This window comes from Macaca mulatta, chromosome 4, assembly GCF_049350105.2.
Source record: "Macaca mulatta isolate MMU2019108-1 chromosome 4, T2T-MMU8v2.0, whole genome shotgun sequence".
Lineage (NCBI taxonomy): Eukaryota > Metazoa > Chordata > Mammalia > Primates > Cercopithecidae > Macaca > Macaca mulatta.
The window spans coordinates 67,845,505-67,862,088 of record NC_133409.1 but is presented as its reverse complement, the minus strand read 5'-3'; the positions used below and the strand labels follow the sequence as shown (position 1 = coordinate 67,862,088).

General features: G+C 37.0%; 1 protein-coding gene across 12 annotated transcripts in view; it reads right to left on the bottom strand.

Moving 5' to 3' along the window:
* TAB2 (TGF-beta activated kinase 1 (MAP3K7) binding protein 2) overlaps positions 1-16,584 on the bottom strand; it is a 91,247-nt gene that overhangs the window by 43,878 nt on the left and 30,785 nt on the right. For 4 of the 12 annotated variants that reach the window (XM_077998408.1, XM_077998410.1, XM_077998409.1 and 1 more), the window contains one exon: positions 15,293-15,375. The gene's annotated coding sequence lies outside the window, so the exon portion shown is untranslated. 12 annotated transcript variants of the gene reach the window in all.

Below are 16,584 nucleotides of genomic sequence, written 5' to 3'. Positions count from 1 at the left end.
TTCTTCAATTGTACAATTTTATTTTATGGGTTCTACTTCCTGTAATGGCTGAATAACGCCTACCAGACCAAATCTCTCATGAATAACAACTATAAACAGCAGAAATGCATAAAAAACTACCTGAAGGCAGAAACAAATTGGGGGAGGGAAGAAGAAGGGGTCAGCACTTGGAAGAAGGAAACAGCAAGGGTAACTTTCTATTTTTAATGGCTTTTACTCAGAGAGCAGGTCCCAATTAGTTTGGGTAGCTAAAACTCAGATAAAAAACCTGCAGTCTTACTTGCTTGATGAACCAAAAAGGACAGACGATGGCACAATCGCAACAGCTGAAAGCTTAGTGAGTAGATCACAGGAAGGAGAGAACCACAGAGAGGAAGCCCTAAATTCTGTGCATAAACTCTGTATATATCTTTGATCTCCAAACTATACATACGTATGAAAAATTCCATTCAAGCAGCAAGGATAAGGTTAAAATAACTGAACTGAGATTTCAGAGCTTATACTTTAAGTGTAGTCAAGTTATCTAGCTTGAAACAGGTAACAAACCAAACACCAGTACTCACTGGAGGAATACAGAATCCAGAGTCTCTACATGGCATTCATAATGTCCTAAACAAAACCCAAAACTGTTACACATAATCAGAAAAAAAATGACCCATACTCAAGAGAAAAGGCAACCAATGGAGACCAAGCCCAAGATGAGCCAGCTGCTAGAATTAGCACATAAGTATTTTAAAGCAGCTATTTTAACTATGCTAAAGGATATAAGTGCAAATATGCTTGGAACTCTCAGCAAAGAAATGGAAATTATACATATATAAAGCAAATAAAAAACTAAGAACTAAAAAATAAAATATCTGAAAAACTTCACTGGGTAGAATTAACCATGGATGGGAAATGGCAGAGTCAATGAACTCGAAGACAAAGCAATAGAAATGATCCAATCTGAAGGATGAATAGAAAAGTGACTATGGGTAGTGGAGAGGAGAGAAATAGAACCTTAGGGATCCGTGGTAAGGTATCACAAGCTTTAATATACCTGTAATTGGAGATTCAGAAGGAAAGGGGAAAAAGAATGAAGTAGAAAAAAAATGTGAAGAAATTAGGGCTAAAAATTTTGTTAGTAAAATATATAAATTTACAGATTTAAAATATCAGCAAATCCCAAATAGAAAAAAACAAAGACTACACACAGGCACAAGACAGTCAAACTGCTAAAAACCAAAAAGAAAATCTTGAAAACGCTAAAGAAACAGAATGACAACAATTCAAGTGAATGATGACCTCTCATCAGAAACAATGGAGGTATCAGAAGATAGTGAAATGACATAATATAAGTGCTGAAAGAGGAAAAAACCAAACTGTCTATCAACCCACATACTATATCCAGCAAAAGTAAACTTTAAGAGTGAAAGCAATATAACTATTTGAAAATGTAGCCTTTGTGGAGCAATAAGTCATTTGTAAGGACAGCCCAAACACATTACTGAAACAACTGGTATTTACTACATTTCAAAATAAAAACCAAGAAATACCTTATGAACTTACTCTGTAAAATTATTTCTTATAATAAACAGACACACATTTCCTAGGTTAAGATGCAAAATAACCCCTCTCCTGAGAAAAAGAATAAAGAAATCATACTTTATAAAATGTCTGCAGCAATAGGTATAAAGTTTTGGCATCTAAACTTCCACCAGCTAAAATGATCTAGGAGGGTTAATTCCTTAAGGATTCTAAATAGCAGAGTACATACAGTACTACAAAACATAAGTAAACATATTGGAAAGGTTTATAAAATGTGCCATATTCTTTCTTTTCTTAAACAATTTTTGATTTCTCAGTAACTACAACAGTGAAGAGTACTAGGCACTGGTTAATGGCTCACTCAGACTACAAGTTATGCTTCATATTCAGTGCAGTTTATCATGGTGGATGTTTCTAGGACCATAAGAGTATACAAAAGCTAACTGTTTAACACGAGACCATGTCTCCAGATTAAAAAAACAAACAAAAACAAAGAATGCGACTGGATATACAGGTTTCATGAAAATTCTGGGCATTTATGAGACAACTAGATAAGAGTATTTAAAACTGGGACTATCATCTATTTATCTACCAACCATACATTTAATGAGTGCCTAGTATGCAGGAGATATCACGCTGGAGATAGTACAAGTATTAGAGTCAACGTCCTTGCCCTGCAGATCACAGAAATTGCTAGGTTAAAGGCACACAAATACAAGCTTATAATTAGATAACTATTTTAACTTGCCCATTATTTTATCTTCTGTCTACCTTCTTCTGCACTGGGTCTGCTGCCTGCCATCTCTCTTGTGGCTATCACAGCCACTGTTTTTATCTCTTTCACATCATTCCAAAGCAGAGCATGGGAACATGGTACATTAGAAAAAACTGTAGAGAGCAAAGATCAAGAAAAATAGGTAGGTCCCACATCATGAAGTGCCTTTAACATTGGGGATTTTATCTTAAGAACAATGGGAAGCCACTGAAGGATTTAAAGCTCAGAGGTAGGAAAGGTGACATGATGAAGAAATCATGTGTGTATAAAAAATGGCTATCGTATGGAAAAAGGGTTAAAGAATATATGAGAAGACCAGTTAGAAAACTACTGCTGTAGTTCAGCCAGGAAATGGTAATAGCTTGTACTGTGGATAGCAATGGAGACTAGGTAGAGAGAAGTGGAAAACCTTAAAGGATATTTAGGAAGTAAAAACATATACAAATTTGGTGATGGATTAGAAATTGGGGTAAAAGTGAAGGAGGTGTCAAGGTTGATTTCTGATTTGCTCAACTGGACAGTGGTCTCATCTCTGAATTAGGAAACAAGGGGAAAAATCAAAGAGTACAAACAAAGAGAAGATTACAGGCTTGTTTCTGAATCTGTGGAATCTAGGGTACCTTTAAAACATCCAAATACAGATATCATACAGGGAGTTGTGAAATACGGGTCTAGTGCTCAAAGGACAGATCTGACCTGCAGAGAAAAATGTGAGAGGCATCTTTGATACCGGCGTTAATTAAAACCTGAGTGTGAATGAGATAATCCTACCATATAATTTAAATATATCATTAGTTATATTATAGATAAAACATTATATAATAATTATTAGTTTTTTCACAGTGGTCAACATTCTATCCTCAAAAAACTGAAGAGTATGTTTAAAGATGGATTTTCAAATCTCTTAGTGAATTTTCTGTTCAGAAAATATTTTAATGTGGCATTATCCTGTAATGAAACTTTAAAACATGTTTAAGAAAGAAAACATGTCAACAGTTTAAAAAGCCAGCAAGTGCTACAAAGCTCATCAGGGAAACTTTCCTGCCTCATGTCTCTACACCTTTGATTCCTACCTATTGTTGGAGGTGGGGCTTGGTGGTGAATGAATCATGGGGGCGAATTTCTCATAAATGGTTTAGTGCCATTTATGAGAAAATAAAGATTTAGCTTTATTTTATATACCATACCTCTCCACTGCTATACTCCTCGGCCCAGTTGCTTATTTTACAATTTTTGTTTAATCAATATTAAAATACATTTTTCCCCCTATAAATACTGTTAGCCTAGATACTTAGTCAATAATGAGGGATGGACTAAATCTCCAAGGTCCCTTCCTGTAGTGGTACTTAGGGAAGAAAAGTATAATTTTAATTAAAAAAAAACTGTAGAATATTAATCATATGTGACCAAAGCTGGTATTCAACCAAGTCAGATAAAATAACAAAGCTCTTGCAATTCTAACACTAGCGAAAATGGGGAGAAATGGGAGGGAGGGGACAAGGGAGAAACATGGCTATTGTACTTAAGTTATAGATTTAGATTAGATATATTATTTTCTGGAAAACAAGCTGCCTTGATATTAAAAACAAAACAAAACACCAAAACAATGACTATAAAAACATGGCAAAGTCTGTCAAAGATTGAAGCTAACTGCTCTTGACTAGTCTCCCCTTTCCCAGTACACCAAACCAGATGGGACAGTTTTCTAAAACTTTCCAAAAAAAGGTAATTTTTGTGTAGTTTAAATTGTTCCAAAGTCCAGACAAATTTCACTTTTCAATTTACTTTAAAAGGTTATAATATAGTTTGGGTATTATCCCCCCTAAATCTCATGCTGAACTGTGATTCCCCGATGTTGGAGGTGGGGCCTGATGGTGAATGAATCATGAAGGTGGATTTCTCATAACTGGTTTAGCACCATCCCCTTAGCGCTGTCCTCGCGATAGTAAGTTCTTGTGAGATATGGCTGTTCAAAAGCATGTGGCACCTCCTGTCTCTTGCACCAGCTCTATGTGATATCCAGGTTCCCCCTTTGCCTTCTGCCATAGCTGTAAGCTTCCTGAGGTCCCACCAGAAGTGGAGCAGATGCCCAGCACCATGCTTCTTGTACAGCCTGCAGAACCATGAGCCGATTAAATCTCTTTTCTTTCTGAATTACCTAATCTCGGGTATGTCTTTACAGCAATGCAAGAATGGTCTAACACAGAAAACTGGTACTGGGAATAGGGCACTACTATAAAGATACTTGAAAAATGTGGAAGCAACTTGGGAACTGGGTAACAGGCAGAGGTTATAAGAGTTTGCAGGACTCAGAAGAAGACAGGAAGATGAGGGAAAATCTGACAATTCTTAAGAGACTGGTTAAATGGTTATAATCAAAATCTTGATAGTGATACGGACAGGGAAGGCCAGGGTGATAAAAACTAAGATGGAAATGAGGAACTTATTAGGAACCAGAGCAAAGTCATCCTTGTTATGTCTTAGCAAAGAGCTTGGCTGTATTGTGTTCATGCCCTAGGGATCTGTGGAAGTTTCAACTTAAGAGTGATGATTTAGGGCATCTGACAGAAGAAATTTCGATGTGGCTTGGATGTTTCTAACAACCTATACTCAGACGTTGGAGCAAAGAAATGACTTAATGTTGGAAGTTATATTTAAAGGGGAAGTAGACCTATAAAAGTTTGGAAAACATGCAGTCTGGCCATGTGGCAGAGAAAGAAAAGGCTTTTTCGGGAGAGGAATTCAAGCAGGCTGTGGAGTAACCACTTGCTATAGATTGGCCTGACTAAAAAGAAGCCAAGTGCTAACAGCCAAGACAATGGGAAAAAGGCCTCGAAGGCATTTCAGAGATCTTCACAGCAGCCCCTCCCATCACAGGCTCAGAGACCAGGAGGAAATAATGGTTCAGGCGGCCAGGCCCAGCCCTGCATAGCTCAGGACACTGCTCCCTGAATCCAGGCCGCTCCAGCTCCAGCTGTGGCTCAAAGGGCCCCAAGAACAACTTGTGATGCTGCTGCTTTGGAGAATGTAAGCCACCATAAACCCTGGCAGCATCTATGGTGTTAAGCCTACAGGTGTGCACAGTCCAACAGTGAAGGAGGCTTGGCAGCCTTTACCTAGATTTCAGAGGATGTATGAGAAAGTTTGGGGGGCCAGGCAGAAGCCTGCTGCAGGGGCAGAGCCCTTACAAAAAAACCTCTACTAGGGCTGTATGAAGGGAAAATGTGGAGTTTGAGGCCCCACAGTCTCCACGGGGGAACTGCCCAGTGGGGCTGGGGAAAGGGACCCCCATCCTCCAGACCCTAGAATGTTAGGTCCACCAGCAGCTTACACCTTGTGCTAGAAAAAGCTGCAGACACTCAACTCCAACCCATGAGAACACCTGTGGTGGCTGAACCCTGCAGACACAGGCAGGGCTGCTCAAAGGCCTGGAGGTGGGACATGGAGTCAAAGGAGATTATTTTGGAGCTTTAAGATTTAATGACTGCCCTACTGGGTTTTAAACCTGTATGAAGCCTGTACCCTCTTTCTTTTGGCCAATTTCTCCCTTTTGGAATGGGAATGTTTACCCCATGCCTGTACCCCCATTGTATCTTGAAAGTGAATAACTTGTTTTAATTTTACAGGCTCATAGGTAAAAGTGACTTGGTTTATCTCAGATGATACTTTGGACTTTTGAGCTAGGCTGAAATGAGCTGAAACTTTTGGAGGACTATTAGGAAGGAATGATTATATTTTGAAATGTGAGAAGAACATAGATTTGGAAAGGCAGGGGCAGAATAATATAGTTTGGATGCCATCTTCTCTAAATCTCATGTTGAATTATGATCCCCAATGTTGGAGATGGGACCTTGACCGGGAAGTGAATGGACCATGAGGGTGGATTTCTTATGAATGGTTTAGTGCCACCCGCCTTGGCACTGTTCTCATGATTTGAGTTGTCATGAGATCTGGCTGTTTAAAACTTTCTCCTCCCCTGCTTCTGCTCTTGCCATGTGACACAATGGCTTCCCCTGTGCCTTCAGCCATGATTGTAAGCTTCCTGAAGTCTCACCAAAAGGCGAGCAGATGCTTAGCAACATGCTTCCTGTATAGCCTGCAGAACCAGGAGCCAATTAAACCCTTATTCTTTCTAAATTACCCAGTCTTGGGTATTTCTTTATAGCAATGCAAGAACAAACTAACACAGGCTAACATACAAAAAAAAAATTTTCAGAAAAAAAAGGCTATCATCTTCTGATGTAGAAATTTAACATGCAAATAAAGTAAACAAAATACCTATATATCGAGCATTTACTTGAAAAAAACTGGCACAAAAATTTTGAATAAAAGATTAGGAAACAGTATACAAACTATAGAGCTGGATTTATTACAGGTATCTCAGTTTAAAGTAAACTTATTAATGTACTTCCATTATATTAATAGTTAATGGAGACTACTTATACTATTATCTCAATAGATACTAAAAGCACATTTAGGAAAATTTAAGTCTTACTTTTGGGAGAAAAAAACTTGGTTTCAGTTCCAGAATGATAGTGTACTGAGCTAGTTCAGAACCTCTTCTGTTATGAAAAACCAAAAATAATGAAAAAATGATTGCTTTTGTTTTATAACAGCAGAGCTTGCAAGAAAAGAATTCCCTGGTGCCAGAAACAAAGACAGAATTAAAAGCCACTATAATAAGTGTTTAAGTTAAAATACTGTGGTGACATGTGGGGGAGAAGTGTTTCGAAGGAGAGAGATACAGTTATTAGAACTAGACATACTGGAGCTGGGGTTTTAATGCTATGTGGAAAGAAGACACACTATAGGACCACACCAGGAAGACATTTTATTTAAATGAAATAGTTGCATAAATAAAGCCTAGATTCTGGAAGGTCCTTCCTTACTAGGAAAAAGCAGCTAAACCTCTATCCATTGCCACATAGGAGCCACAAGAACTGAAATTCACCAGAGCCACGAGTGGGAAGGAAACATCTCTCTCACAAAATTAAAGACATGAGCCTGCACCATACACAGGTGTGGAATCCAAATTTACACTACAGGTGTAAAAAAGAAACTTAAAATAGAAATTAACAAAAAAATTGGTCTGAGGCTGGTAATACCATAGGATTTCTGGCAGAAACAAAAGCAAAACTGCTATGGACTTATTTCTGTAACCCAGGAAGCAAAGGATTTCTAGAGGTAAAACATGAAAAACAAATAACATTATATTGAAAATGAGCTCATGTTAAATAAAATTCAAAAGCACAAAGAAATAATCCACCATGAGTAAAGATCAGGAACACTAATTAGATGATTAATATCTAAGAATGTAAAAGAACAGAACCTGAAAGAAGCTATAAAATAAAAATATTTAAAATGACTGTGGAGATAAAAGGAAATCATAAGAATAAGATATAAAGTGAAAAGGCAAGATCTGAAAAAGAATCAATTAAGACTTCTAGAAAATATATCATCATAAAATGTAACAATCAATGAATAGGTTAAACAGCAGAAGGTACTTGAGACCACAGAGAAAGGTGAACTGGAAGATGAGTAAGAGAATAGCAACCAGAAAGCAGCAGAGCTTATAAAGCAATGGAATATATGGAAGAGAAAATGAGAAACAGAATGAAAATACATACTGCATCTAATAGAGGACTTGTAGAAAGAAAGATGTGAAAGAATAAGGGAAAGGCGAAATTCAAAGAGATAATGGTTGAGACACTGACAGTATGTTTCTTTATAATATACTGAAAACACGCGCGCGCTCACACGCTCACACACACACACACACACGCACGCACACAAAGTTCTGAAGAGAAAAATAAAAAGAAATTTGCACCTAGATATATTGTAGTGAAACTGCACAGTACCAAAGACAAAGATTTTATCTTTAAAACAATCAGAGAAAAGAGCCATAATCTACAAAGGAATAACTAGATTGATGAGCTTCTAATTAGTCATAGTCGATGCCAGAAGACAGAATAATACAAGTTGAGCATCCCTAATCTGAAGATATGAAATACTCCAAAACCGGAAACTTTCTGAGTCCAACAGGATGCCATGAGTCGAAAATTTCACATAAGTACTTAAGATAAACTTTGCTTCATGTACAGAATAACTTAAAATATTGTATAGAATTACCTTCAGGCTATGCGTATAAGGTGGACATGAAATATAAATCAGTATCGTGTTTAGACTTGGGTCCCATCCTGAAGATACTATATATATACAGAATATCCCCAAATCTGAAAAAATCCAAAATCCAAAACACTTTTGGTCCCAAGCATTTCTAAAAAGGGATACTCAACTTATATATACACATTTCTGAGAGAACATAACTGCAGATCTAATTTAATTTGCAGACCCTATGATCCAGCAATTTCACTTCTAGGAACTTGAGAAAACAGACAATCATGTAAAGATATATATACGAAAAGGCCGGGCGTCGTGGCTCACGCCTGTAATCCTAGCACTTTGGGAGGCTAAGGCAGGTGGATCACTTCAGGTCAGGAGTTCGAAACCAGCCTGGCCAACATGGTGAAACCTCGTCTCTACTAAAAATACAAAAAATTAGCCGGGCTTGGGGGTGGATGCCTGTAATCCTAGCTACTTGGGAGGCTGAGATAGGAGAATCACTTGAACCCGGGAGACGGAGGTTGCAGTGAGCCAAGATCGCACCACTGCACTCCAGCCTGGGTGACAGAGCACGACTCTGTCTCAAAAAAAAAAGAAAAAAAAAAGATATATATGAAAAGATGTTTATTAGAGTATAATTTATAACATGATAAATACAGAAACAAGCTAAATGTTGTAAAGTATTAAGTTCATCTAAATGTACTGACATGGGCAGATGTTCATTAACACCGTTCAAGGGGGCAGAAGTATATGACTAAACAACATATAATGTAACCCATTTACATATTGATAAAGAGTCTCTACTATTACTTTATACCCATCAAGGCTAAAATGTGTTTCTTTTATTTATTTTTTTCTTGAGATGGAGTCTCCCTCTATTGCCCAGGCTGGAGTGCAGTGGCACAATCTCGGCTTACTGCAACCTCTACCTCCTGGGTTCAAGCGATTCTCCAGGCTCAGCCTCCCAAGGAGCTGGGACTACAGGTGCGTGCCACCACGCCCAGTTAGTTTTTGTATTTTTAGTAGAGATGGGCCTTCACCATATTGGCCAGGCTGCTCTCGAACTCCTGACCTTGTGATCCACCCACCTTGGCCTCCCAACGTGCTGGGATTACAGGCGTGAGCCACTGCATGCGGCTAAAATGTTTTACACTGAAAACACACTACTTTTAAAAAGTAAAAATGAATTAAAAGTAAATAATAAAGACACGATTATTTCAGTTTTCAGCCACTAGACTGTTACAAATGTCATAATACTGGTGAATGAAATAATTTGAATAGTCAAGGTATCTGTAAAAAGTAATGTATGCTCTTTTGAACTGACAGGTGCATTTTTATAATTTACTGTAAAAAAAATTCTATGGAAAGGTAAAAGTCTGTCTGTAGCAAATTAATCATATAAGAGATTTTGTTTTAATGCTGGAATTCATTTCAAACCAAACAAAAACTCCTAAATTCTACACTACAAGAGTGAATACTCAACATCTGATGTCAAGATCTACAGATGAAGTTTGGAAAAATTTTTTTGCTTTAGATCCATCCTCGCCTGCTATGGTCTGAATGGTCATGTCCCCTCAAAATTCATATGTGACATCCTATCCCCCAAGATGACAGTATTGGGAGGTGATCAGGTTTGAAGGAACCTACATGAATGGGATTAGTAGCCTTATAAAAGAGGCCTGAGGGAGTTCAGTTGCCCCTTCTGCCATGCGAGGACATAGCTAAAAGGTGCCACCTATGAACCAGGGAGTGGGAACTCACCAGACATTCAATCTGCTGGTGCCTTGATCTTGGACTTCCTGGAATCTAGAACTATACGAAATAAACTTCTGTTGTTTATAAGCTACCTAGCTTATGGTATTTTGTTACAGCAGCCTGAATAAACTAAGATTATCATCTTATTTCTGTAACCTTGTTTAATGGTTGCTTATTTTGACAATCCACATCTATGTGTATAAAATGAAGCTGAGTCTCACTTTCAGTTAACCCCCAATTTTAGTCACAGAAGCACTGTGAAATCTTGCCTTTAATAAGGCCATACTAAGTTTTCTACAAATACCTGTTGAATGGCAGTTTCCTACATTTCCATGTGCTAAAGTAGAACTACCATTACCACTAGTTAGAAGGAAATAAGCATTTGGAATTCTCTAGGACATTAGGAAATATGATTAAATTAGGAGGTATCAGAACAGATTCAGTAATTCAAATTTTATGAAATCTATTTGAAAACCCAATATATCACTTTGTCATTTATCACTTCTCAAAGAGCCTTTCAATGGCTTTTGTTAAGTGTTACATGGAAAAATAATTTTTTTTTTTTTGGCAATATGTTTGAAAATGCTGTTACTTAAAGTTAAGGAAGTTTCTTTATTTCTGGATTTTAACCTCCACTGTGAATCTTTGGGTAGCCGCAACAGACGCAATATTTCCCAAATTTAGTTGGGCATGATCCTATTTACCTATAAACATCTTGAGGTAGGAAGCACACAGGTAAACAGTGTCATGTAAGTAAGGTAATCAAAAGACAGCAGTACCCTTCTCTCTTAGGAATTTATGCTAAGGAAGTAATTCAACATAAGTTTAACATAGTTTTTTTTTTTTTGAGATAGAGTTTCGCTCGTCACCCAGGATGGAGTGCAATGGTGTGATCTCGACTCATTGCAACCTCCACCTCCTGGGTTCAAGCGATTCTCCTGCCTGAGCCTCCTGTGAAGCTGGGTTTACGTGTCTCTGTCACCACACCTGGCTAATTTTTGCAATTTTAGTAGAGACGGGGGTTTCTCCACGTTGGCCAGGCTGGTCTCAAACTCCTGACCTCAGGTGATCCACCCACCTCGGCCTCCCAAAGTGTTGGGATTACAGGTGTTAGCCACCATGCCTGGCCTAAGTTTAAAATAGTTTTCTAACAGTAAAAACCAAAAAAGAACCAAACAGCTTAACTTTTGGAAAGCAGCTTTTTGAACTGTAATTTATTAATACTTGACTATTATGCAGACATTAAAACTTATTAAAACCTCAGAAAAGGCAAGGAAATAGTCATGTAATATTTGGTAAAAATAGCAAGACATTATCATGTAAAACATTTTCACTGGGGAAAATTTTAAATTGGAGACAAAACAAAAAAGTATGGGGTGGCGGATCATGGGAGCTTTGATTTATTAAAAAATAATCATCTTTAATTAACATCCAAATGTCTGTTAATACATCACTTGGTGAGGGGAATCTTCACCTCAGAGTGCAGTCTCTATAGCTGTCAATTTGGCAATCTCTATCAGAATTAAAACTGCATTTATCTTTTCACTTCACAATTCTACTTTTATGAACCTGTTTGCAGATACAGTCACACAGAAAACTATATTTACCAAAGCATGTTTGTAATGATAAACAACTAAAAATTACTTAAGTATCTGTTAATAGCGATGTGTAAACTATGGTCATTCACAAGAGTATAATGTACTATACAGCCATTAAAAAGAATGAGGTGCTAATATGGAATAATCCCCAAGATACAATACTCAGTTAAAAACTACCACCACTAAGTGCAGAACAGTGTTCTGCATTCTCTTACATACAAGAACACACACACTTTTACGTGCACAGAACATCTTTGGAAGGATACACAAGAACTGGTAACACTGGCTGCCTTTAGGGAACACAATTAAGGGAGATTTACTCTTCGTTATACATCTTCTCTAATAAAAAAACACATAAATAATTTAAATTAGAAAAACCTATTTTATTTAATATATTGTTTCTGTAATAAAAAATATTCAATAGAAAGTGAAAATAATGTGTTTTATATTTCATCTTACAATTTAGACTTGGGAAAATGAAGATGCTTCAAAGTGTTATGTAGTCCGAGATTACCTGAAGTTCTAAAATGGAGATTACATTTTATGACATGATTTTGTGACACGATCTACCTTTCTAACATATTAAGTACTTATTTAATCAAAAGTTTTGAGATTTGCACAATCCAAAATGAGGCTCTACAGAGTGCTTGTTTACCTACTTCTCTTTCGATTTCAGGATCAAATAAACAAACTGATGTGGTAACATAAGACGGCATACAGATACACTAATTAAGGTAAGCAGGTGTTTGTGTTCAAAGGGCATGATTGCATTTTGGATAGCAGAAGCTGGGACCAATTAGATGCACACAATTGAGGTTTTGATGAATGTTATAAAGAAACCAATATCCAGTAAAGGACACTGTAGAGAAATTTAAATTTTATCTAGACATCTGTCAACACTGAGAAGCAAGCAAATGGAGAAGCAGGATTTAACTTTTATGCATAAATGTAATTTGAACTCCAAAGTTTCAATGGGTTAAAATTTTGGCGTTAAAAAATATATACATGTATGTATGTCTCTTTACATATGTATACATACACAAATATATAAATATATATACTTAATCTCTCTCTATATATAGAGAAATAAAATATACACCTGAAGAAAAGTTAGAAAATAAGCATTGTTTTAAATGACTGCATAACAGTCCATCAGGTCAATATATTACTATTTAGCCAGTCTTGTAAACAAATAATTAGGTTATTTCCAATTTTTCTCTAGAAAGCTATGCAAAAAGTTTTTTGTACATGGATAATTTCCATATTTAAATTATTTCCTCAGAACATGACTTTATATTCACAATGTCAAGGCAACAATATGAAGGTCAACCTTTAGTTTTTTTTTTTTTTTTTTGAGACGGAGTCTCGCTCCGTCGCCCAGGCTGGAGTGCAGTGGCCGGATCTCAGCTCACTGCAAGCTCCGCCTCCCGTGTCTACGTCATTCTCCTGCCTCAGCCTCCTGAGTAGCTGGGACTACAGGTGCCTGCCACCTCGCCCGGCTAGTTTTTTGTATTTTTTTAGTAGAGACGGGGTTTCACCGTGTTAGCCAGGCTGGTCTCGATCTCCTGACTTCGTGATCCGCCTGTCTCGGCCTCCAAAAGTGCTAGGATTACAGGCTTGAGCCACCGCGCCCGGCCAGATTATTTTATAAAGACTTAAAGGGGTCGTTCCCCACTTAATTTTTTCCTAATGCCTATGTAATATCCTGCTTGCTAGCACTAAGTTAAGTGTTTCTCCATTCTGGATGCACATCTAAATCACTTGGGGAAGAAACTGGTAACAATGATTATCTGAGGAATAAGAGGGAATCTGGGAGAATAGAGGCTGGGCAGGAAGGCTTAAGAGACTTTCTCTTCACTGTACACTTTTTTGTGCTTGTTGAATTATGTATTATATTCCTGTGTTACCTAGTAAAAGAGGGAAGTAAGGGGAAGGAGTAAGGCGGAGAAAGCATCAGCAGCAGCAGCAACAACCCAGCAGCAGCAGCACCTACAGAGCTTTGAAACGCACAGTCCAAAGTTGGGGAGGTAACTCAAACCTAACAATGAGTATTAGAATTTCTGGACGTAGGGTCTACACATGCATCTCTGTTACTCAAAGTAAAAATAAGATACTCCACCAGTAACTGTGATAGGAAGTCAAGGTAGAGAACCATGGAATCAATAATTCCACTTTACAAGGCTGATGATGTTCAAAACAGGTAAATCTTAGAGCAAACAAAGTTGAGTGTGTAAGCAGGAGCCAAAACCTTAAAAGCTCCTTAAGATTTAAGACATGGTACAAAAATGACAACTCTCTCCTCATCAAGAAAAGGGTGTGTTTCCTAGACCAGCATTTTTTAGTTTGGTCTGTGGACCACCTGAAACAAAATCACTGGGCTTCATCCTGGACCTACTGAATCAAAGTCCCTAAGTATAAAGTCCAAGTATGTTCACTGATTCATCTCTGAATCCACTGTGATGAGCCCTCTCATGACAACTGCTCATCTGAATGTTTCTTCAAGTAAAGTTTACTCCAGTTCCTACAAGACTTCTAGTTGATAACACAGTAAATGAAAGGCAGGGAAGGGACTAATCAAAAACCAAGATGACTATGGTCAAAGGATCACATATAACAGGTGCTCATAGTAAAGTATTGATTTAAGGAAGGAAAATAGAGATGGAAAGGGTTGTGGAATTTCATGAGTTTAAAAAACTAGGTGAAAGGCAATGAAATAAAAAGATTTACTAAAATGAAGTCAATTACCAACAAGCCTATAACAGGAATGGTTAGAAACTTTTACGTAACTTGATTCAATGGGAAAGAAGTAACTAGGGGAAGAAAAAATTACCTCTATTAAGTATACACAAACAGGTTCTGCAGCTACTATATATTTAGGAGTGTAGGAAAATGTAGTTGTACAATAAACACATGTGGATCACCATAGGTCAGCTAAAAATGAAGCTTATTATAAAATAAAAGCTGTTTTTGGGCAGGTAAATTTATGAAAAATCTTTTACTATCAAGAAGGTGCCATACAAAGTAAATGGTGGAGCAAAGCTAAATTCCCAGAGATCTAACTTTTAAAAATAAAAGGAATAACTAGTAATGTATCTCACATAAACTACTCAATTTACATAATTTAAACTTGACAAAGTATTGGCCTTTACTATTAAAATCTTAACAAAGAAAAGGAATCAATGAATAAATAAAATGTCACTCTGAGACAGGCATAAACTTTCCTGAAGAGTAGAGTTTCCTAAGAGTAAGATTAAAAGAAACAGTATTCTATCTTAGCCATGCATGCTTCTAAAATTTTCTGGTGAAAGAACATGTTAATAGTTTAAAACAGAGATAACCTAATGTTGCTAAATATTTCGACCTCAGTTTCATAAGTGTACACTGTCTTATCTAACTAGATGAGACAATTATGATATAATGTATATAAAACAGTATTTGATACATAGTGACAGCTGGTTAAGTGTAAATTCTAGGATTCCATGGGTTCATTTATGAAGTTTAATATGCCACTTACTTGCAGTAACTTCTTGGGCAAATCATTTAATTTCTCTGTGCCTCAGTTTCCTCATCTATAAAATGGTGATGACAGAGTAGCTACTTCATAGGATTGTTATGAGAATTAAATAAGTAATCCATGTAAGATAATAAAAAAGAGCACATAGTAAGTACACATGTAAATAAAATATCAATACTATCATTTCATTCTTTGTAAAATGGAGAAAACAACTCGAAGAGCTTCAAGGATAGTGACAACATAATTAAACCCAACTGCATTATATCTGTCCTGCCTAGAGCAAAAAGTACAAACTGGTAGTAGTAGTAATTATTTATTCTAAATATCATGGACTTCCACAAAGTACAAAGGAACAAAACCTTACAGGGCTGCACATTACCCTGGTTGCAGAATATTGTAGGTATGGATTGAGTCTTTAGGGCTTTCCTTTTCAATGTATATGGGACAAAAAACTTGCAGTTGGGGAAATCTGACAAAGCTACATGACAAACTCAACAGTATTACATTGTGCAAAGTACTAGATAAGTGGCATAAACTGTGTTATAATAGGTGTTTAAAGGGATCTCGCTGGGCTGAGGAGGAAGTAGGAAAGTATTGAAGCATAGGAACTTAAAGTATAAAAGAAGACAAGTAAGGCAGATTCTGGGGATCGTGTTACCTGTCTTGCAGGAGGGACAAAGAGGAAAGAAGGGGATTATGAAGAAGGTACTCAGGATGGGGAGTAGTTACAGGAGAAGATGAGAAGATGAATGAAGGTTTCAAGGTATAGTGGTCTTTATCCAAGAAGACCTTGAGATATGCTAATGCTAAGGTTTTAACATATGTCCAACTATATATACATCATTTTATCTTTACCCCATTCTTATATAATTATGAGTTTTGTTGGAACAAATCTAATTACGTTAACAAAGTAAGCTGGGCACGGTGGCACACGCCTGTAGTCCCAGCTACTCGGGAGGCTAAGGAAGGAGGATCCATTGAGCCCAGGAGTTCAAGGATGCAGCGAACTATGATTGCGCCACTGCACTCCAGCCTGGGTGACTGAGATCTTACAAAAAAAAAAAAAAAGACATAAAATATGGTTCATGCCGAATATCAAACAGTAGTAGGAAGAAATACATAAAATTCACTTCTCAACCACATTAGGATTCTTCCTTAGCTTGTGTACAAGAATGTAAGGAGATTTTTCCATTTCAACATACGCTAAAAGCAAATTCCGGTTTCTAAAGTAACCATTAGAGGCAATAATTTTTTCTGTAAATCATAAAATCCTGAATTGGACAGAATTCTAG